Raw genomic sequence first — 23056 nt, forward strand, 5'->3', positions numbered from 1 at the left:
CGCATTTAGCTATTTAACGAAATTTCAAAAAACCTACTTAAACAGAAGAATCTGCAAACTTAGGCCTATTTATAAAACTAATTTAAGATGTTTCTTACAATTCCCTTTACTACACGATCATTAAATTTGTTGAGCACCAAATTGCATTTTGGCAAATCGCCAGAACGCTAGGTCGAGCTTTGCTCCTATTTAGAAAATATTAATGAACGAACAATTAGGCGGGATTGCTTAGGTAAGGGTCTTCTTAAGTAGTATTTAAAATTTCAAATCCGTATCCACGAATACCAAAGTTGTGGTTGGGTAGAAGGTTACTAAAGAATTAATATAAATTCTGAACGTGCAAAGAGAACAATTGTTTATTTTTTGGAATATTGGCAATTCTTTTTTGTCTATGGTATGGTTGGTTATGGTACAAAAAGTTCTTGTCTATTGCATCTATTAAAAAATAGGTCTCTCACACACTTACATATTGGATTTCGTGTTTGTACGTATTATATAGGCCATACTCGTATTATTAAATAGAATAAAAATTAAAAACTAAATAGGTACCTCACGTTTTAAACATTCATGGAAAAAGATAAAAATTGGAAAAGCAAGTCGACAAAATCCTCATTGCCAACCAAGAAATAAGTACCTTACACATTTAATGATTCAAAGTAAAAGTTGGAAAGACTGTGTTTATTTAATTTTCACTGGGTCCGTTGTATTTTTCTGGCGACATTTATATTTCCTCGTGGAAAAGCTTCGCCACCGAAACTGTATTATCGGCGGAACAAATTTTTGGGCACTCGGATGAAATTTTAATTTGATTACAACTGGGTGGGAAGATATTACGGAAGCGAAATATTAAAAAAATAATAATGTTTACGCAATTTTCGACTTAAACGATCCAATAACAGTAAAGAAAGCATACTTTTTATTAAAACGAAAAAATGGAAATGAGAAACTTTTTTATTTTGTTGTTCTACTTTAATTAGCTAAGAATGTAGAATAGTTAATTAATAATATCGTACTCTTGTGTTGTTAAATTTCTATAGCGTGTACATCAAAGATAATCAACATATATAAGTATATCTTAAGTTGTTAATCTCTTTGGTGTAAAAAAATGTATGTCATTGGTAAGGACTTCAAGGTAAATAATTTAAAGGTAAAAATCTACATCATGAATGATTGAAAAAATGCAAATATTTACGCATAATAATTGTAAATGAATTTATATGTATATATTGTATATTGAAATGTCCTTCTATCACTTATTGACTCTTAATTGGTATGGGTGGTACCCCTAGATTGAATTAACTAATGTTAGGTAGGTACATACAGAAAATTCCTAGCGACATTTGACCTCGATAGCAATATTTTACTAAGAAACCTAATGACTTGGGTGTGACGTAAAGAGAATTAATGAAATCCTGCCCTTGCTATAAGGGTGAGCTACTTAATGCCTCCGGCCATTCTCAGCTCCGATGCACGAATCCCAGAGCCTTTATGTTAAGCGGCATTAGGATGAAAATTGGTCTAATCTCGTGAGAGGAAACATCGGTTGGAACTTTTGCCATTGGCACAAAATCAAAGTATTTGCTTCCTATAAAGCAAAAAAGTTTGTATTGACGCGTATCCCTTTGTGCCACAATATAAAGAGGAAACAAAACTAAATTACGATACAAGATACTTATCGGCAATTTCGATTTATCTTTGTATTTATCCACTTTGTTAGTGACTCTCAAGAACATTCAAGTTTTTATATTATTTCCTTGTAATTTATATAATTTTCAAGATTAACTTCTAGATGCGAAGAGTATAGAACAAAGGACTTATTGGTGTGAGTGAGTGTATTAGTGTAGAGATATTAAGAATCTTAGGTCTGATTTCTGGTCTGTTTCAGGGTCTTTTTTGTTCTAGTCTTGGTATATTTACCTACATGGTATTTTTTTTGGAATTTGAACTGTAGTGTGGAAAGCGTTATTAGTTTTACTTCCTGTTACAATTGTAACACATATTATACGTAGGAAACCCTTATATTTGGTATTCAATTTGCAACAGACGTAATTTCCTGACAGTCTTAATTACGAGACAAAGAGCAATTCAACTCAATAAGCTAAGTCGAGATCCCATTCCCAATTTGGTTTCTAGTCAAAGCGGGTTAGCTTCTAATTGTCTAATTCAATACCAATTTGAATCTCCAGAGAAGCTTGTATCAATGTAACTAGACAGTACTATGTGCATAGCAGCAGCTATATGTACTGCAACAAAGATCAATCTAATATATTTAAATAGAGGGCGCCACTATATCATTAATATATCGATATCGATAAACTATAAGATCGATCAGCGAGAATATTGATATATCAGCGAGAATGATAAACAATATTAAATTTGTTGTAATAAAAAAAAATCGCCTCTTTAAAAAAATCGTATGACAAATTTCTGGTCAAATATAATAATGTGTTTTTAGTATTTCACACGCAAACATATTATATTGTTTTAATTTTGTATTAATACTGTACCCGGAACATTTACAAAATAAAATGTCTACAGGCTATTGTATTTATGTTTCATAAAATACTAGCTGACCCGGCAAACGTTGTGTTGCCATATAAATAAAAAAATGTTAATTGTGAACAACCCTTATCACTTAGGGGTATGAAAAATAGATAGTAGCCGATTCTCAGACCTACTGAATATGCATATAAAATTTGGTGAAAATCGGTAAAGCCGTTTCGGAGGAGTACGGAAACTAACATTGTGACACGAGAATTTTATACCTATATAAGATTATGCAGGTATGTGCACTGTGCAGGTAATATCTATTGGCTTGTGCACAGTGCTCCGTATTTTTAATTATGAAAAAGTTAAAAGAAAAAAAAAATGTTGTATGAAAAAGTGTGAAACGTGGTATAAACGCGTACTCTGCTAACTACATATTTTTAAATGTAGCAGTGTTAAACATTAACTACGTTCTGGTTTTAGGAGAGGAATACGTATTCCAGGAGTGTAATTTTAGTACTCAGGGGTACTGATACCCCTCGCAGGGCAGAGCCCGATAGAAGGGCATCGCGTTAGGAGGACTCCGGTTGTGTTCCGTTGGAGATCCCGGAGTTCTCCACCAAACGCCGAGGACGGCCACCGGGGGCTTTTAGTGCGGTAAAAGTCCCACATAACCCGGCGTCGCCCCCACGGCGTGGGGTACCTTTTGAAGGTTTCTCCCTCGTCAACAAAAAAAAGGGGTACCAACACCCCTGTGGTTCATGTAAGGTTCAGGCGTCAGATAAATCTCCAAGTTGGCGACCGAGTTGCAATACCACCAAGATATTGCAACTCGGTCGCCACTTCTATACTTGAATTCCCCCGCAAAATCTGTTTCTAGCAGTCCACTCAATATAATTGTATAAATTAGCTCATATATCCGGCTAATTGCCAGTCCGACACAATAATGCTTGCGGTCGCTGTAGCCACGCTCCGTCGCCATCAATTAGTGAGCGTATCGTACAATTCATTAATTGGATAATGTTTGTAGTGGGTACATAGGTAGCTAAATGTGGCTATACCAGGCGTAATAATGTAGGCATTTAATAATTTAGGCATAATAAAAAAAATTAGATTGTTATCAAAATAAACTTCGGCCTCACCACCGCCACACCTATTAAGAACAGTGTTAAGCGCTGCTGTATTCACGTTCGAAGAGCGTATTAAGGGAGACATGCTTTTCCAACGCCTCGGAAAAGTATGTCTTCCTTACCACACCCTTCAAAACGGAACACAGCAGCGCCTAACACTGCTGTTATTAGGCAGAAATAGGTGTGGCAGTGGTGCCGCCGGAGTCGAACCACAATGGGTTCTGCCACCTACAACGTTGGTTGCAAATGTCCATGGGGATGTCCAAACTTAACATCAGGTGGATCTGTTTGCAGTCCACTGCAAGATCCTTTGCTCCCCAATAGTATAAAAATAAGCAAACGTAAAATCCGCTATTTATTTACTGTTAATAATTTTCCCTAATTAAAATACATATTCTGTTGGGATGAAATACTCCATGATATTATGTAGGCACTTTATTTTATCGTATGAACTAGAATTATGCACGAGAACAAATTATGAGCTCCATAACTGTCAATTAGCAGACTGTGATGTAGTGAGCAATAAGCTGTTATTATCGATGATACAGTAACCCTTGGCATCTGAAGCTCGGCTTTAGAGCTTGAGCTTTGATGATATATACGTTATTAGATAGAAATGGATGTACCTACCTAATACTCTTGTTATTTGGCAGAAATAGGTGCAGCAATGGTACCTTTAGAGTCGAACTGTAAAGGGTTCTGTCGCCTACTTTTTTTTTTTTAATTTTTCAGTTAGTTATTCTCCTACAACACGCACAAAAAGGAATGATTAATAAAGATTTTTATTAATAAACGATCTATCCAACTTTCGTAAACGCAAGATCGAAATTTGATTATTGCTTATTAATTATGAAGATATACATACAATCTCTTGCCTGCTAAAGATTTAACAATTACAAATTTAACAATAACGGTCTAATTTTGATCTTTGATGGGAAAAACATTGGACAAACATGGATTGATTATTAATAACGGGTGTATAACAGCACATGTCAGCACATTAGAAATTATCACTTGCTTAAACGGGGAAGGAAAAACATCGTGAGGAAACCTGCACATCTGAGAGATTAATTAAAAAAAAAACTCAAAGGAATGTGAAGTCTACCAATACCAATGGCCAAGTGGCCAGCGCGGTGGACTATGGCCTAATTCTTCTCACTTTGAGTGACCCGTGCCCAGCAATGGGACAATAATGGGTTGAGGATGATGAACAGCATATATCATGTTATTTTAAAGCGTAAGATACTTTGCAGTATTCCATAGTTTCACAAAGTTGCAACAGTTTCCCGCTTTGCTTTGTTACTCTAATACTGTTACTAATAGAGCGTAGAATAGATAGAATTTCACTGAGTAAATCTAAAATGTAGGTAATAGAATATCGGAGTTAATATGCTCTAGATTCAATTGAACTCTACAATATTGCCAATATAAGGTATCAATGCTTTGTTCGTTAATTATTATAACGGAATAACTCGCGTGTGCACTGGATATTTCGAGGTTGTATGGTTTCGGTTTATGGATAAATTGTGTGCCAAATTTATACTACAAGTTTATTTTTCCTCATGTTGCAACGTTATTCAGTTACTCATAACTACAAATTCAATAAGAGACCATCCATGAATAATTTACTGTCCTCCTAGGCAAGGGTCTCTGAGACTGCGAAGGGCTTAGGCTAGTCCACTACGCTTGTGAAGTACATACAGATTCATAGATTATATTTGACATATTATATTTGATATACTTGAGAACTTGGAAACTTTCAGACACTAGCTGATCCGGTAAACGTTGTTAAATAAAAAAATGTTAAGGCTGAACAACCCTTATCGCTTAGGGGTATGAAAAATAGATAGTAGCCGATTCTCAGACCTACTGAATATGCATATAAAATTTGGTGAAAGTCGGTAAAGCCGTTTCGGAGGAGTACTGTAACTAACATTGTGACACGAGAATTTTATATATAAGAAATTAATAATATGTTCTACACATAATTTTGAAAAATTAAAGAATATTTTAATACTCGGGGTTGAAGTCAATACGTAATAACTCCACTATAAGGTCAGAATTAGTACTATCGTATTGATTATTATGATTAATAACCACCAAAATCCTACAGGATGTCGCAACAGAATTTCCTATAATATAACTAATTACATAATAGTGTTAGATAATTATAATTGAGGAAACACGGATCAAAGCGAGTCGCACTGGAATTCAGGAAATGGCTTGTGCTTAACAAGACGTCATACATATTATATAACCTTTCACACTGCCAAGGGAATTTGTACCTTTAAGGTAGGTGGGGTCTAGGGTTGCCACCTTTTTTTCTACAGATAAAAGTATATTGATTATAATAGGTAAGAAAAAAAGTACACCGTATCAAAATAAAGTACACTTTATTTTTCTCTATTAATATATTTTAAGTTAAGGGATGTCGCGCTGGCGAGTGACGACATCGACTCAGCACCAATCGATAAATTTCGTTTAAAGAAAAAATACTAACGCCTAAACTTTTAAATCAAATCATGCGAAATAAAAGTATTTTCGTGTACTTTATTGTTCTCATAAAGTATAGAGTACAATTACCTGAAATAACGCACAATACTTTATTATAAAGTACGGGTGGCAACCCTAGTGGGGTGGAACTTCATCTTACCACAACATATTTTATTTAAAGTGGATCCTTTAGTTAGAAAAACCGTTTTAAACTTTAACAACCTACCTATACCTCGCTATGTGCTTTTCCTATAGAAAAGGTGGTAAAAGAATTTTAAGAACATGTATTATAAAATTAATTCTAAAATAATTGATTGATATTATATTTTTAACTTCGCTGTAGTCGGGTACAATAATGAATCAAATACGTTAGAACAGTTTTCCACGTGATCGTTGGAAGTAAAATCGTATGTAAATATAACTTTTAATTTGCTTTCTTACACAATGATTATATTATGAATTATTTAATATTAAGTACTATTCTTTGCATTTTGTTTTATTTTAGTGTTCCTACTTTCTGATTGCTTCGGACAAAAGCGCAACTTCGTGTACGAAAACTGGTTTAATTTAAGATTTTATTATAAACTTCACAGACAAACGATTGGATAATGTAACAAACATAAATATAAAATACAGCTTTCTAACAAAAATGGCAAGTACCTAAAACTTTCACCTTAAAGTTTCATTAACATAGACATTGACTGCATAATGAAGTAAAGATTAGATACCTTCTCAGTTGGATTTGAAACGATAATCTTCTGAAAGAGGGCTTGAGGTTTTTCGGCGACAGCTAACATCAATCCTTAATGGAAATGAAGAGGCGTGAATAAAGTTAATGTCCCTTGGTGTCGGACACATTAACATGTTTTCAACTCTCATTTACCGTGAAACGACTCAGTCGTATCGTGTTTATATATGTTTGCTCTATAAAAAGTTTATTCCGTTATTTACAGTGCCGTAGCTGATCCTTTTTAAGTCCTTGCACGGCACAGGTATTTTACTACAACTGGAAGAGGCCTGAAGTTCCACGTTGTTCCATATTTATAATCTTGGAGAAATTATGGAAAATTCCATAATTGTAACTGGACCGAAGGTCTAACAGACCGTAGGAGAAGAATATGTGTGTGCAAAAAGTATGTGTCATTTTGTTGTTACAGCGGTTCTGAAAGGTAGAACAAGTATAGTTCGATCAGGGTGGTATCTGCTACTACCGCCACAGGGGTAAAGCAATTCTTGCGTTTCGGTAGAAGGTTGTAGATGCCGACTTTCATGACGCAACCACAATAGAACCCAGGATTGACAACGCATCTGAGATTGAATTCAGGTGGAACGCCTGGTCTGTAAAAAGTAGGGTAGATTTGCAGGACGGCAGTGACTACGTGCAGACTAACCATCAAGTGGAATGCATGTAGTTTACTACTCTAATCCTACATAAAATAAAAGTAACATTTCCCGATGAAGCTTGCAACGTTACTAGACAAGTTACCGACTACACTTAAGTATACATTATGATTGAAAACGAATGTCGTCAAGAAATGTATGCCAAAAGATATAAAGTAAGTAAAAGTAAATACTTATTTAGATATCTCGTCGTAAGGTCGTGCTAGTTTCGTTTGTAATTTTACAAACGTATTTACCTTTCACTTCTATAACGAATATTCTGTTGCAGTGACTGACTGTAAATAAACAGTCACTCACTCAGAAATGTAGACATGGCGTGTCCTACGAAATAAAATACGAGGAACGGCCCCAAATGGGCATAAATGGTGTAAATAAAATAAATAGTCGTCATTTAACACCGTGGCCGGTATAAAAGGTTATTCTGTGGGACGAGCCTAGTAAGGGCTGTGTTTTATGTAAGAAAACTCAAGCGTGAAATTTATTTACTGTATTTTTCGCCTCGCAAGAGATAACTATTTGAGCCCTTTTTGTGGATCAAATAATATTAGTGTATTGTCAACCCGTTAACTATTAGTTATAATAATTCGCCACTAATTTATAATTTCCTTCCTCATTCGGGAATATAGTGGGATATTTTTTTTAGTTGAAGTGGCAGTGGAACATGCAGTCCATCTGACGGTAAGTGGTCACTGCCGCCCATGGATATCTATAATAAACTTTATAAAGAATAAGGGTTATTTCTAAAGTAACAGATACCTTGCACTGTTAAGGACCTAGATAATAACTATGTAAGTTACACGGCATCCACACCCTTCGGCCAAAAGGACTAGAACTGTCTACGTTAGTAAGAGATGTATCGGTGATATCTCTCCGTTCAAAGTATACCTACTCGTTTTACTACTTTTTAAATCAGATGCATTGTGCATGCCGAGATTCACCTTATATGTAAGTCAGTCGATATACATATATACATCCCTCGACCGAAGCCCAGGAACTGCCTCACGGTAGAAATAGGTGCGCCGGTGATTTCCCGGCATCATTTTTCAGGCAATATTTTGTTACTTAAAAATAAATTCTATGAAATATCAGCATATCTATTATGTTAATACTTAAATTTCAATGAGATTTCCTTTCACCTTTTTTAATTAAAGCTACGAAAGCAAGTATAAGAATGTTTTCTTGTTTCGTTTAAATTAGCCGGACTTTGACTGGTCGGGAAGTGGAAATCAAATTAAAAACTTCGAAAGCAATCGCGAAGTTTGTTCAGTGGTAATTCATTGGCATTATTGGAAACAATCGTAGGGAACTAACAACAAGAATTCCAATTTGGAAAAGCTTAGCAAAAAGGTCCGCGGAACGTAAGAAACCTTTTGTGGTACTTATTTGTGTTGTCTGTTTTGAGCATAGATTAGTAAAGATGCTTCGCCGCCTTGAAATTGAATGAAGTCACAAACGGCTTATTTTAGTAAGTTCTTTTTTTTGAATCCTTGACAAATAAAAACATTTTTAGAGAAAATTTACGAATAAATAACTAATTTACGTAATAATTACGTAATTTAAGTAATAAATAAATAATTATTTCAAATATTTTAGGGACATTTTAACACGGAGACGTGGCAAAACTTTTTTACGCAACTATTTTAATTCTCAAAACTGGGTACATTATCTTGTTAGGAGTGAGTAATCTTTACTAATCTATGGTTTTGAGTGAATTATTTATTTATTTTTGAGCTGTTTTCGATGGGCGCTTGGAATAGTAATAGCATAATAATTTATTCAAATAAATAAAAATAAAACATATACATCAGCAGCACAGACCGAATTACAAACAGACCGAAAGCACAGATAATGAAACCATAGACTATTATCTAAAAGAAATAATAATTAATGTTTAGTCGTTTCGACCTCTTTTTGTACATTTATATTTATATTTTTATAGGTAGCTCTACATAATTTCTACGTATATGTATTTTTAAAGAGAATAATATGTTTAAAGCATGTATTTTTAATGCCGAGTTGCCCATTTAAATGTTCGCAAATTCGTTCGTTGCGGAGAAAACTTACAAAAGTACCCGGTAGGGCTTTCTAAGGTGCATGATCTATAAATTAGCCCTTGGCCAGCGTGGCGGACTAAGGTCTATAAATTTATCGTTTATAAACAGCCATTACCCTTAGGAAAGCTCAATCACTATTGATTGAATCACTATTTCTTTTATATAAATTCAAACGCAGACAAAGTTATAATTGTTTTAAAGTTTTCCCTTATGCTAAAATTTATTCTAAAATAGCTTTCAATATTTATTATATGATAGTGTTTGCGTTAACTAAGTAATTGGGTTGTTCAGTAATATAGACTACTACTAGTGGATACTATTACAAAAGTGATGTAAATTGCTTTTAGTTAATTAAATTTAACTTCAACCCTGAATATAAAATTTCGCTATACCTACCTATACTTTGTAATAAAAATGTGAAATAAATTGTATTGTATTCTATTCAATAAATTGTAGTATATAATATATAGGTATTCGTATGTATGTTTGTATGTTTTTATGGATTATGGAATGTCCCTTCTTTAAAACCAGAAAATACCAACTTTTAACATTACTGTGTTCTGGTTGCATGTATGTAAATATATTTATTAATCCATGATTGCCCTACTTTGCTCAAAATATCTCTTCCGTATAAAACGTGGGTAAATACACAGTGCTGCGTGACATCTGTCAAGAGCACTAAGCACTAGAAATAATTAATAATTGAAAAAGTTCAGTTTTAGATTTAATCCCAGAATAATGAACGGGATAAAATAAAATGAAGTAAGGATGTATGTATATGTGTGTATTAACTTAAGCTAGTGTGCTTTCATTTAGCAGCCGTCACATTCGTTGGCGGGTGGCGCTGACGTTATATCCGTTTTTTCCACTTAGGTCTCCTTGGTAAGCTCATTGATTCCAACAGTATAAAAATTGGAAAATATATTGTGAATTGCATGTATATCTAAAATAATGAACCGAGTTAAGCAAATCCCGACACGTAAGTGAGTATGTTTATGTTTATGCATTTAAGCTAGTGTGCTTTCATTTAGCAGCCGTCACATTCGTTGGCGGGTGGCGCTGACGTTATTTCCGTTTGTTCCACTTGTATCTCCACCGTAAGCTCATTGATACAGTGTAAAAATTTGAAAAAATATTACAAATAGCATATAAATCTAGAATAATGAACGGAGTAAAGCAAACTCTGATGTAATGGTTGTAATGGTAGTGTAATGGTTATTTATGGTAAAGTTTGAATTGTCAATTTTTTTGGTAATCTTACGAGTTATTAGAACTAGTTTTGGCAGGTTAAAGTAATTTAAAAAGGAAAAATGCCTGCGTTCTAGTTAGATATGTGTGGTAAATGTAAGAGTTACACGAGGCTTTCCAACTCCGATTTCAGGTAGAATCCCAAACCTATTTGGGATTTTGCTAAGGAAAGTACTGAGCAGCGTAGATACTTATCATCAAGTGTATTCCAAAGTCACTTTTGTACCAGAAAAGTACCAGTGGGAACAAATTGCTATTTCCGCGAGTCAACCCCAGCGTCAACACTTCCGCTGTCCGCCCGTAGGATACACAAAACGTGGCTTTTGTGTCCCATGTTACATTTTATGGTTAAAATTTCCAATAATAATCGAGTTCTTTGAGCAAAATAACGCAAGGAAGTGACCAGGAAGTTTCCTTTGTAGTTTTTTCAATTATGTTCACGTTTTTGGATTTGTATTCTATTTTATTTTAGTTTGTATATAAATTATAAAAATGTGGTTAAAGTATCCGTTTACAAGTATTGTTTTTCCTATAAATAGGTATCTGCTAATGTATTTGTTATTAATTAAATATTCGATAAAGACCCGCGTGGCGGAGCGGTCACCATATCGGTCTGACGCGCAAAGTGTCCCGGGATCGATCCCCGGCCAGACAGATCAGAATGACAGATCAGATCTGTTCTGGGTCTGGGTGTTTGTGTCTTAGTCTTTGTGTGTGTGTGTGTGCATGTGTGTGTGTGTGTTTGTGTGTCAAATCTATTTCTAGCGTGCTCATTCGATGCGCATTTCGGTGGATCGGTGTGTATGCTAACTATGTATGCTGGTTGACTACCACATGTCTTTCATATTAGTCCTTAAGCGTAGCAACGCATTTCAGATATAACCCCTATTTTATTATGTAGTTATTTACAAATGTCCTTAAGTGGCAGTAAATTACTCGTATCATCAGTACCCTTATCTTGAGTTTTTACGTTTTGACAAATATAACTGTTTTGGTATTTGTTTACGTATTTGCCAATATCATTTCCAATCAGCGCCCCTAGCGGATTGTATCAGAACTATAGTCAGTAATGTAACATTAAATGTCTAAATTGACAAAATGTCGCTTTACGTTTTGTCTCTCTTTTTTGCGAACATGTGAGGGAGACAAAAAATTCATCGTCATTTGAGTACTTACTTATTGTTACGTTTACTCAGCGGTGCGCTTTCAACAACTCATTGTACTGAAGCAAACGGAACAGAATAATGGATTGAGTAAACGTAAGGTAAAATTGAGAGGTTTTTTGAAAACTCATGGTAAGGGTACAGTAGCACTACCATGAGTTGGCATAGAAACGCCACTATAGAAATGGTAAATAGAAAACTATTGTCATTTTGCTAGTGAATAACATAACTACTATCGTTACGGTATTTCTTGACAACGTCTGTCAAATTAATGACTCATGGGACCGAATTTGTATGGCAATAGATCATAATGACATTCGCTAGCGATTTGATTTCGATAGGTTTTTTACGTATCGAGTTACGTCACTACGGATTTTAGTTCTACGAGTAACCACCAGAGGCGCTGTACAATTTTTCATACATTTATTTTACGCAGTCGCTAGCGAGTAATAATTTTGTAAACTCATGGTAGTCCTACAGGTGCACTTCATGCTCGTTAGCTACTTCGATTGCACATTAATTTGTAAGACACAATAATAGGTATCTTAATATGTTACATTGTAATAAAACATAATAGGATAATATTTAAGTACCTATCCTATTAAAATAAATGATTGGGATGATGGGCCTATAAGGTGGGTAGTGAATAATAAATGTCCACAACGGCCATTACCAAACAAGTTCTCGCAGATTCCCTTTTATAACATAATGAGGTAACCAGGGACTGATTATTTCATATTTAATATTGTATTAAATAATCCCAAAGTTTATGTACAAGGAAAATAAAACGCCATAAAATTGTAGTAATAAAAACCTTTTTTTATTTTTATAATATAGGTGTAGCAGACGAGCATGCAGTCCACCTGATGGTAAGTACTGCCGCCCTGGACATCTGTAATCAACCCCAGATAGGATTAGATATTCCTACCTGAGGTCGGCCACAGATGCGCCGCTACTCTTGAGGACTAAGCTGGAATGCCTCGGAAAAGTCTGTCTCGCTTATCACACTCTTTAAAACGGAACACAGCAGCGCGTAACACTGCTGTTATTAGGCAGAAATAGGTGTGGCGGTGGTGCCGCCGGAGTCGAACCACAAAGGGTGCTACCACCTTCAACCTCTTTAAATCTAAGGCAGTGATAGTCTACTTTGAATTTAATCTCTTATTCTAAGGTCCTATGTTTAAAACCAAAACCTCTTATTTACTAATGTTATGTGGTATTAGAAAACTTAGTTTTATTATTAGTTCACGCCTCGGGTTGCCCGTGGTTGACTGGCCGACGTCAGTTTGTACCCTAATCCTATCTTGGACAAGGCAAGAAATAGCAGCGGTGAAACAATCACTGTAACTAAACGATGATCTACCATATCTAGAATTAATATGAATCGAACAGGCTAACCTTTCTAATTTGTTACAAAAGTTTAACTTGTACAATATGCAATATACTGTAACAGACCTTACTAAGTACTAACTTTCTAAGTGCTAACAGTTCCACTCCGCAGTTCACAATTTAAGTAATTCCTGGGCGGTTGTGAACTTGGGGCGTTAATTGCTCCAAATATTGCAGGAGAGTGAATTATAGTTCACTATACAAAACGCCGAAAACAGACGAAGCATTAATAAGAAATGTAAACAGCAAGGTTAAGGTTACTAATGTATTACTAAACTTAGTCTAACTTGTTTGGTATACGCAATATACTGTAATGGACCTTACTAAGTGCTAATAGCTCCACTCAGTTCACCGTAATCCCTGGGCGGTTGTGAACTTGGAGCGTTAATTGCTCCAAATAATGCAGGACAGTGTAGTAACTAGTTAGTTTATTATACATAATACACTGCCCAGTAAGTATAGCTATGTAGTTTAGTTCCAATTTTCATATGGAGCTTGTAATACGGTCGGTAGCTCTCGGTAAACGAAACATTGATAGGTATATTTTCAATGTTATGCTTTATTAAATAAACTCCTAGCTGTAAAAGAAATGAGATTGTATTATAAAATTATACGACTAATACTACTAACTTATCATTTAAAAACGTGAATAAAGAATTGGTCACTCATCGGACTTCTGACCAGGCCGACTCACTTATCTTTAAAATACTTCAGGTGACATCTAGAGAAGCCACAGGGACAACAAAATGTTCACATTTAAATATATATTTTTCAGAATAGTCATTCTAAATACATAAATAAATAATACTTTCTCCGAATTTCCTCACATTAAAATTCCCTCTACCGTGTTATGTCCTGAGTTTTATGGAATTAAAAAGTAGCTGAATATAATAATTTAACGATTTCGGATTATCCTTCCTAATTAGTACGACTTAATCTTTAGGAATTATTGCGGTCCGCCGGTTTTAAATCTTTTTGTACCTTTTAACAGGTAAATGGTAATTAATGGAAGAACGGATCCATCCCTTTATTAAATACGTTTTAATTAAAGGTGGTGGATTTCAGCCTTAAAAACATAGTTAATAAAGAGTGGTTTGAATTTAGGCTCTAAATCTGGGTGGGTTGTAAATCAAGTTCGATTATCAGGAACATACTTATTTCGATTCTTTTTAATGGTACTTAGTATTTGTATTTTAGCACTTATCACTTTAACAGTGGAGAAAAATATCAAAGAAAATGTCCAAGACATTTTTGAAAAAAAAAGCAATATAAATCTCAATGAAGCAATTTAGTTGTCTACTAATCCGTACTCGACTAGTATGGTAAACTATGTCTAAACCCAAAGTGAGATTATAATGACGAATAGTTGCTCGATCTTAGTTATTTTCTAGAACTAAAAATCGTTTCTTGCGTCCATTCTTCGCCTAGCGCTCGGTAAGTATTTTGTATTTTACGTTGTGTATTTGCTGTTCGCTTATTAATTTCAAGTGGACCACCGTGGAACCGCGTGTGCCTTGTGAAGTGTTTAGTGATTACTCTTCAAGAAGATAGGTAGTGCGTAAGTAGTTCTTTAAGATTGCGCCTACGCGCCAAACCAATTTTCGTCTGCACCGTGGAAGGCAAAATAAGCGTTTTTTCCACTCATTGTTACGGCAAATACAAAATACTTGTTTTTCAATGTTTCTTACTTACATATAGATAATGATCGAGAGGTAAATAAAATTGCGGCCACTTTGTTATACAATCTTTATTGAAATTGAACAATACCCATATGATTCATAAAACTAATTCACTTTTAGATACTAACTGGAATTGTAAATAGTCGAAACGTTTTATTTGAGTAAAATTCTATTCCATAACACTACGAAGGAGCCCGTATTCCTTATATTTGCCTCCAACTGTTACAACTATATTCATTGTATGTTAAGCTCACAAATCCAATGTTTCTTAGGCGAAGCAAAGCGATTACTTCTAGTTTATGACCTTATTTATGACAGTCAGATGCGGGTCATTTGCACTGACTGTGTAGCTTGACTTTAATATATGTCTTTGTGTTGAGTATACCATTTTGTATGCGTTAGATATATAATTATATATATAGTAGCGATGCCACAGTGGTGTGAAACTTGACGACACGTCCAAGGTTCGCTTTCGAGGCAAAAAAGCTTTTAAATTTATATTAAATCCATTCATCTTAAAAATCTAGTCTCGAAATAAGGATTAACTCTAGTTAGTAAAATAATACTGTCATTTGTCATACTATATCTCGTTATCGTTCCAACATTGTCCCAGCGATGGACAAGGGCTTTCTCTGAGAGTGAGGTCATAGTCCACCTCGGGGGCAAGTGCGCATTAGTAGACATTTTTTTAAAAAACTCAAGAGATAAGTAAATTATTTCCTTACGATATGTTCATGCTATTGATTAATTAATATCTAGGTTTCGAACCTTCCAGCTGTGTTTAAAACCCAGTAGGTTACTGCAGTATAATAAAAAAAGGTTCTGAGCCGCAACAAATGCGAAGCTTCAGCTTTATTTATGATCGCCTGTCGCGGATCTTGCGTACTGGCCCTACATGCGTTGTTACAAGCCGAATATATTCCACAAACGTGACGGAATTAACTGCAATGCCCTTTTATTACGCATGTGTTTGTGTTTTTTCTTTTTTCTTGGAGCTCTGTTACAAAATACTTTTTGGAGTTTACTCCTTAAGAAACGATTTGAGTTATAAGGCCCGGTACGGAAATTTTATAAGGAGTAAAATCAAGTGTAACACGAAAAGTTGAGGCGTAACGTAGAAAGAGACAAACATATATATCTGTAGGATTGAACGTGTAAAAGAATGAGATGGAATACATTACACAGCGTATCTCATTCTCGGGGTCTCCTCTTTGCGCGATACTTCGTAGTCTCACTGTATAGTTCACTACCTCCAGTCTGAGAGTTGAATGTGTGCGTATGTTTGTACGTGTGTGTTGCGCGCCTGCGTATTACGACAGTTCTGCCACAACTTGTATAATGCTGCCGAGTATAGGGTATGCATGCTGTATAATAAATGCATATAGTCTATTGTATACATATACAGGGTGTCCCGTAAGTACCACGACAAACTTGGGGAGAACATAGTTGAGGGTCTGACCTCTCTGGGAAAAAAAAATTACCTTAGTAAAAGTGTCACCGTTTTTGCACTATCAATTGTTTTAGATTTTTTGAGAAATTCAGCCCTCTTCATCTTCTTTCGTTAACTGCGTGTACAAATTTGGTGATGCAGTGTTTATTTTTTCTGTTAAATACTATCAGATAGTTGGTCTATCATATTGAAATGTAAATTGGTTAAGAGATGTAAAGGAACCATGAAAATAATAGGGATATTTTTAGATTTTAATTTTTTTACTATTTTTCTCTCAACTTTGACTCGTTGCGGTGAAAAAAAAATGTACCGGACTATAAGTGTCCATTACGCAAAAAAATATGTCCAGTTAATAGAGATTTCAAAAGGGTACCACACTTACTATTTAAAGTTGAAGAAAAACAGTTAAGGCGGTTTTTGCACGAAAGGGACTGAAACCAACTAAAACGTAATGATATTTAAATTACGGTTTCTACCGACTCACAACGTGTCAAGCAGTACTAAATCACATTTTTACCTAGTTACACACTTAAAAATATCATTCTTAATTTGTAAAAAAACAATTAAGTAACTAACTAGCAAACAAAGTTATACAATTTATTAAGTCAATTTTTACCTACTTTGAAGTGTCATTTCGAAGTGAGACTTCGTACATGTATGTAATTTGAATGACAATACCATAATTTGACATCTTGGAACAGATCTGATGATAGAGCCAGCAGGTGCATGGTTCATTTCTTAGTAAATCCCTTGAGTTTGGACTAAATTGGTGAGAGATCTACCATCCATATCCTGGCTTCATCATCAGATCTGTTCCAAGATGTCAAATTATGGTATTGTCATTCAAATTACATACATATACGAAGTTTCACTTCGAAATGACACTTCAAAGTAGGTAAAAATTGACTTAATAAATTGTAGTACTTTCTTTGCTAGTTAGTTACTTAATTATTTTTTTTACAAATGATTAATGATATTTTTAAATGTGTAACTAGGTAAAAATGTGATTTAGTACTGCTTGACACGTTGTGAGTCGGTAGAAACCGTAATTTAAATAAAAACTCGATCACTACGTTTTAGTTGGTTTCAGTCCCTTTCGTGCAAAAACGGCCTTAACTTTTTTTCTTCAACTTTAAATAGTAAGTGTGGTACCCTTTTGAAATCTCTATTAACTGGACATATTTTTTTGCGTAATGGACACTTATAGTCCAGTACATTTTTTTTTCACCGCAACGAGTCAAAGTTGAGAGAAAAATAGTAAAAAAAATAAAATCTAAAAATATCCCTATTATTTTCATGGTTCCTTTACATCTCTTAACCAATTTACATTTCAATATGATAGACCAACTATCTGATAGTATTTAACAGAAAAAATAAACACTGCATCACCAAATTTGTACACGCAGTTAACGAAAGAAGATGAAGAGGGCTGAATTTCTCAAAAAATCTAAAACAATTGATAGTGCATAAACGGTGACACTTTTACTAAGGTAATTTTTTTTTCCCAGAGAGGTCAGACCCTTACCAATGTTCTCCCCAAGTTTGTCGTGGTACTTACGGGACACCCTGTATATACAACGTACATAAACAGCAACCTAACCATCAAGTTTTAATGTTTTGATTTTAATTATTATTATTATTTATATTATTTTGTAACATACTTTATGTAATACGCATTATTGAAGTTATATAAATAATCCGAATAATTACAGATATATGTTTGTTTCATTTAGCAGATGCGTTCATTTACCCTTTTTTTCTATTCGATATATATCATAATTATCGTTCGTAAGGAGTAAACTCCAATCGTGCGTCGTAGCTGACACACACACACTTTTTTACATACATAGCTGAAAATGATTTGGCTGCAACATGTTTATTGTGTACATATATTGCAATGTACTCGTATGGGCATGTTCCAGTCAAATTGTTTAACTTTTAAAACTTTCTCAACCCATCATTATACTTAGATGAGGTTAAGAAAATTAAATAAAAACTATTATTATTTCTATCATAAATAGGATCTTGTCAGAGTATTTGCAGCTAAAATAGTAGTGTATGCGTCTTTACCGACGCGTAGACAATCGAGTGGTGAGAGATTAAATAAATTAAATATGTACCTCTTGTCGGTCGCCGAAACAAAGTGTACCGATGATTTAGTCCTGCTATGATTTAGTCATGATATTAGATTGTAGATTTGTGACAAATTAAACGCATACGCGATTAGATAGTAGATACCACAACTATCGCCTCGCGATGTTAGCCAATAGGTGGACAGCCTACATCACTCGGTCTACTGTAAGTAAAAGCAGATTTAACTTGAGGCACTAACAAAGCTACTGACACTAAAAACCAGACTTTAAACCGCAATATAATCAACAAAGACTGTACTCAAGTGACGGCGTAACACGTACTACAAAGGGCCCGTATGCCCCATATTTGTTTCCAACTAACTGTTGAGAGTGACGAAAACTCCCAACTTGGCTCGAACAGAAGCGTGCGCCATTATTTCTAGTGTATGAGGGCGTCACATGCGACATACTGACCTCTCACGCATCACGCGAACAAACGTAACGAATTAGTCTTACGTGATGATGATTTTTGAATCCAATTTGCGGATTATTTTTGATACCCTATGCTTACGTAGTAACTATTTATTAATCTGTGCCTATGCATTGGTACAACACTTTAAAAAAATCATTTAAAGTATATTATGCAATGAGTAACGATTTTAATTGATAAATATGTATGTATGATCTGGGTTGATGGCTTCACTTGTTATATAACGCAAGATAATATTGTAGATGACCTTTTTCATCATCATCATCATCAACCCATTACTGTTCCGCTCGTCACGGGTCTCCTCTCATAATGAGAAGTATTAGGCCATAGTCCACCGCGCTGGCCAAGTGCGTATTGGTAGACTTCACATACCTTTGAGTTTTTTTTTTAATTTCTCAGGTATGCAGGTTTCCTCACGATGTTTTTCTTCGCCGCTAAGCAATTAATTTCTAACACGCTCATAACTTTGAAAAATCTTAGGCCTGGGATTTGAACCTCGGACCCCTCGATCGAGAGGCCGAGTTACTTAACCACTAGGCAATCACTGTCGACCTTTTGAAGACTTAGAAATTATGTAGTTCTTTTTTATTTTTTTTCAATTAAACAGTGATAGGCAAGATATTGGCAATCCAAAAAATCTGTAAACTTATCGTGATTGTATTGTAGGGAGGAATTATCCGAGGAATTCCAACTTAGTAGTTGACCTTAGACAGGACGCTGGTCTTATCGGGAGTTGCATGTATACGTCCAATTCCGGGCAGAGACTCCCTATATTGCTATTGCAAGCTTTTGATACTAAAGTCCCGGAGGTTTTCAACCAAGTATCAATTTCCTAAGATGGTTACGCTAACCTTCTTGCTTATGTTATTCCACCAAAATGTAATATCGTAGGCTGGTGGTCGCATACTAGTACGAAACGTCTCCGCCGTGGCCGATATTGGAAAATTCCGCACGGCATTACCGTACGTTTCCAATATATTACCGAAAATTGTTACGTCGGCAGAAACCATGCCGTTATAAAGGAATGCGGTCTTTTTATGTCCATAATGTCCTTAATATTTTTGGCTCAAATCAAAGGCTTTGTTTGACTATTTGGTGTTTTTATCAGAAATGAACTCTTTTTGAGAAAAGTCTCATTTTAATTTTAACATTCTCAATTTTTGAATTAAACTAGGATTTTTAAGCATATTTTAACAAAACTTTGATATAAAATTCTCCAATCTGTAGCAGACAAGTATGATGTCTATCTGATTACAAGACAATCTTAGATCGGCCATTGATATGTTGTCTTCTGAGTTTTAAGTTGGAACGCCTTGGATTAGTATGTCTCCCTTACCACATTCTTCCAACAGAATGCAGCAGCACTTACAGTTATGAGGCAGGAGTAGGTGTGGTGTTGATGGCTCCGTAGTTGAACCACAGAGAGTTCTACCACCTTTAATTGAGTATGAATAAATTGGGTTGTAATCATTATTTTGAGATCAAAAATAACAAATTTTAGGAAATTAAAAGGTATAGTATATAATTAATATTAGTTTACATGAATCGAATTAAGCGTTTTCACATTTATCTTCGGAATCAATTAAGAAAGCCTTGATCCTTTATATTGTAAAGGAGCTAGCGATAAATAAATTAATGAAGGCTATTAATCTCCTTTTGATACCTTTAAGAAGGGTCAAATTAATTCTAATTTGTACAAGGAATTGGAATTTATATTTTTGATGTTATAATGTTAACATTTTATGGCTTACTCATTATCAAAACAGAATCTGTTATATGTAGGATTGAATATTAAACAATTAAAAAACGTATACTGAGTACCTAGTCAGCTAATAACTAAATGCGAATTTGACTTTGCAAATATCTACTTACTTGCGTTTTTTAAAACATTTTTTTAAAACTTTTTCTTCTAGTACTTTTTCCCATGAAATAGTTGTGGGTTACTTATAAGTAGGTTATACAAAAGTAATAATTTCTTGGTAGGCACTGTCTACAATGTCCCTGTAGTCTCGGGGCTAAAATAGGGCTACGGTATTCCCTGCTTGTCGTAAGATGCGACTAAAAGGGGGCTTCTGGGGTTGCGGGCGGCAAGAGTGGGAGCTCGAACCGTCCAGCAAGTAACCCCGGGAAGGACGACGGTTTGTGTGGCCTCATACCGTTGCAAGCACCAGGTGTGTGGGAGGAGCATAAACTGTTCCCCCAGGGAAGAGCCCGATTGGGGCATCGCGTTCGGAGGACTCCGATTGTGTTCCATCGGAGATCCCGGAGTTCTCCACCAAACGCTGAGGACGGCCACCGGGGGCGTTTTAGTGCGGTAAAAATCGCACATAACCCGGCGTCGCTCCCACGTCGTCGGGTACCTTTTGAAGGTTTCCACGTCGTCGGGTACCTTTTGAAGGTTTCTCCGTCGTAAACAAAAAAAAAACAAAAAGGGGTACTGTTTACAAAATACATATATGTACAGTGTATTAACGTACAGTTAACACACGGTAGAGCAGTGATGGCCAGGTGGTCGAAACTTTGCCTCTCGATCCAGAGATTCGAGGTTTGAATCCCAGGCACGCACCTATGATGAAGTTATGTGCGTGGACTGGGGACTAATCCGTATCATTCTGAGATACAGTTGAGATACGGTCTGACATACTGTTTACAATAAGTAATTCATAAAATATAATTCAACAAAACACTTACATTGTTACGTTTTAGAGAATAGAGATGGGAACAAAGCACTAAAAAGCGTAATGAGAAAACTACTCCGACCGTATAACAGTTATCAAAATAAACTAAAACTGCAACTATACTGTAGAGTTTAAAACGGAATATTACATGGCACTTTGAATAGAGTACATTTAATTTATTTGTAATACTAGTTTCGTGACCGCGGCTTCGTTGTCATTGTAAAGTTTTACTCTGATAATAAGAAACTGTGTACTGACAAAATATGTTAGATATATAATACTAATAGACCGGACATGGGGAGGAAAAGACAGGTAGTCCACTTGATGGTAAGAGGCTACTGCCGCCCATGGACATCTGTAATCAATCCCAGATAAGATTGAACCCTACCTGATGTCGGCCTCATGTTGGGTCGTTTCGTATCTAAATATATATAACTCAAAGGTGAATGACTGATATAGTGATCTATCAACGCACAGCCCAAACCACTGAACGGATCGGGCTGAAATTTGGCATGCAGGTAGATGTTATACGTAGGCATCCGCTAAGAAAGGATTTTGATCAATTCTACCCCAAGGGGATAAAATAGGGGATGAAAATATTACTTCGTAACGCGAGCGAAGCCGCGGGCAAAAGCTCGTTAGTGTATATACCTTAACATACCTTACAAACCAAAACACAGCGTTTATTACGAGTAAGATAAGACAGAAAAGGTATAAAAATTAAATAAGACAGAAAAGGTGTGGCGGTGGCGCCTCCAGAGCCACCTTGACTGTATCTACTACTTACAATTAATAATATTATTAATCGAACTAAAAGCGAGACTTAAATTAAAAGAGACTGTTTACTTGAGCAAATTCCTTTTAATTTATGTAGATAGAATTTTTCTAAAGGATCCAATATTGACTTAAAGTTACATAATTTTAAACGAGAGACTTGGGAGATCTTGAGCTGGGCCGTAATTAATGAAATTAAACAGTGGGTTTGATTATTCGTCGGGGTATCGTCTCACCGCGACTGGGTTAGTGATAAGCGATTATTTCGTGATATTTCGTAAAAGATTTTTAATATTTTGCATTACTTCGTTAGTATATTAGGGTCAAATCTTAGAGAGATGTGCTCCAAATACACTTTTCAACAGAATGTCTTTGCTCAGTATTGTAATTTAGTTCATCATTAGATATAGAGTCTACACCATTTTTTATCATTTTCATGTAGTAATTTATTTTAAATGTATTTACTTCTTATCTATTTATATCGTATTTTGTTTTTTTCTCTCTCATTCTTTCTTTTTTATGTTCTCCTTTCTCCTTCTTTTTTATCA

Source organism: Epargyreus clarus, unplaced genomic scaffold, assembly GCF_041222505.1.
Source record: "Epargyreus clarus isolate Ecla_fem2 unplaced genomic scaffold, WU_Ecla_fem_2.2 ptg000017l, whole genome shotgun sequence".
Lineage (NCBI taxonomy): Eukaryota > Metazoa > Arthropoda > Insecta > Lepidoptera > Hesperiidae > Epargyreus > Epargyreus clarus.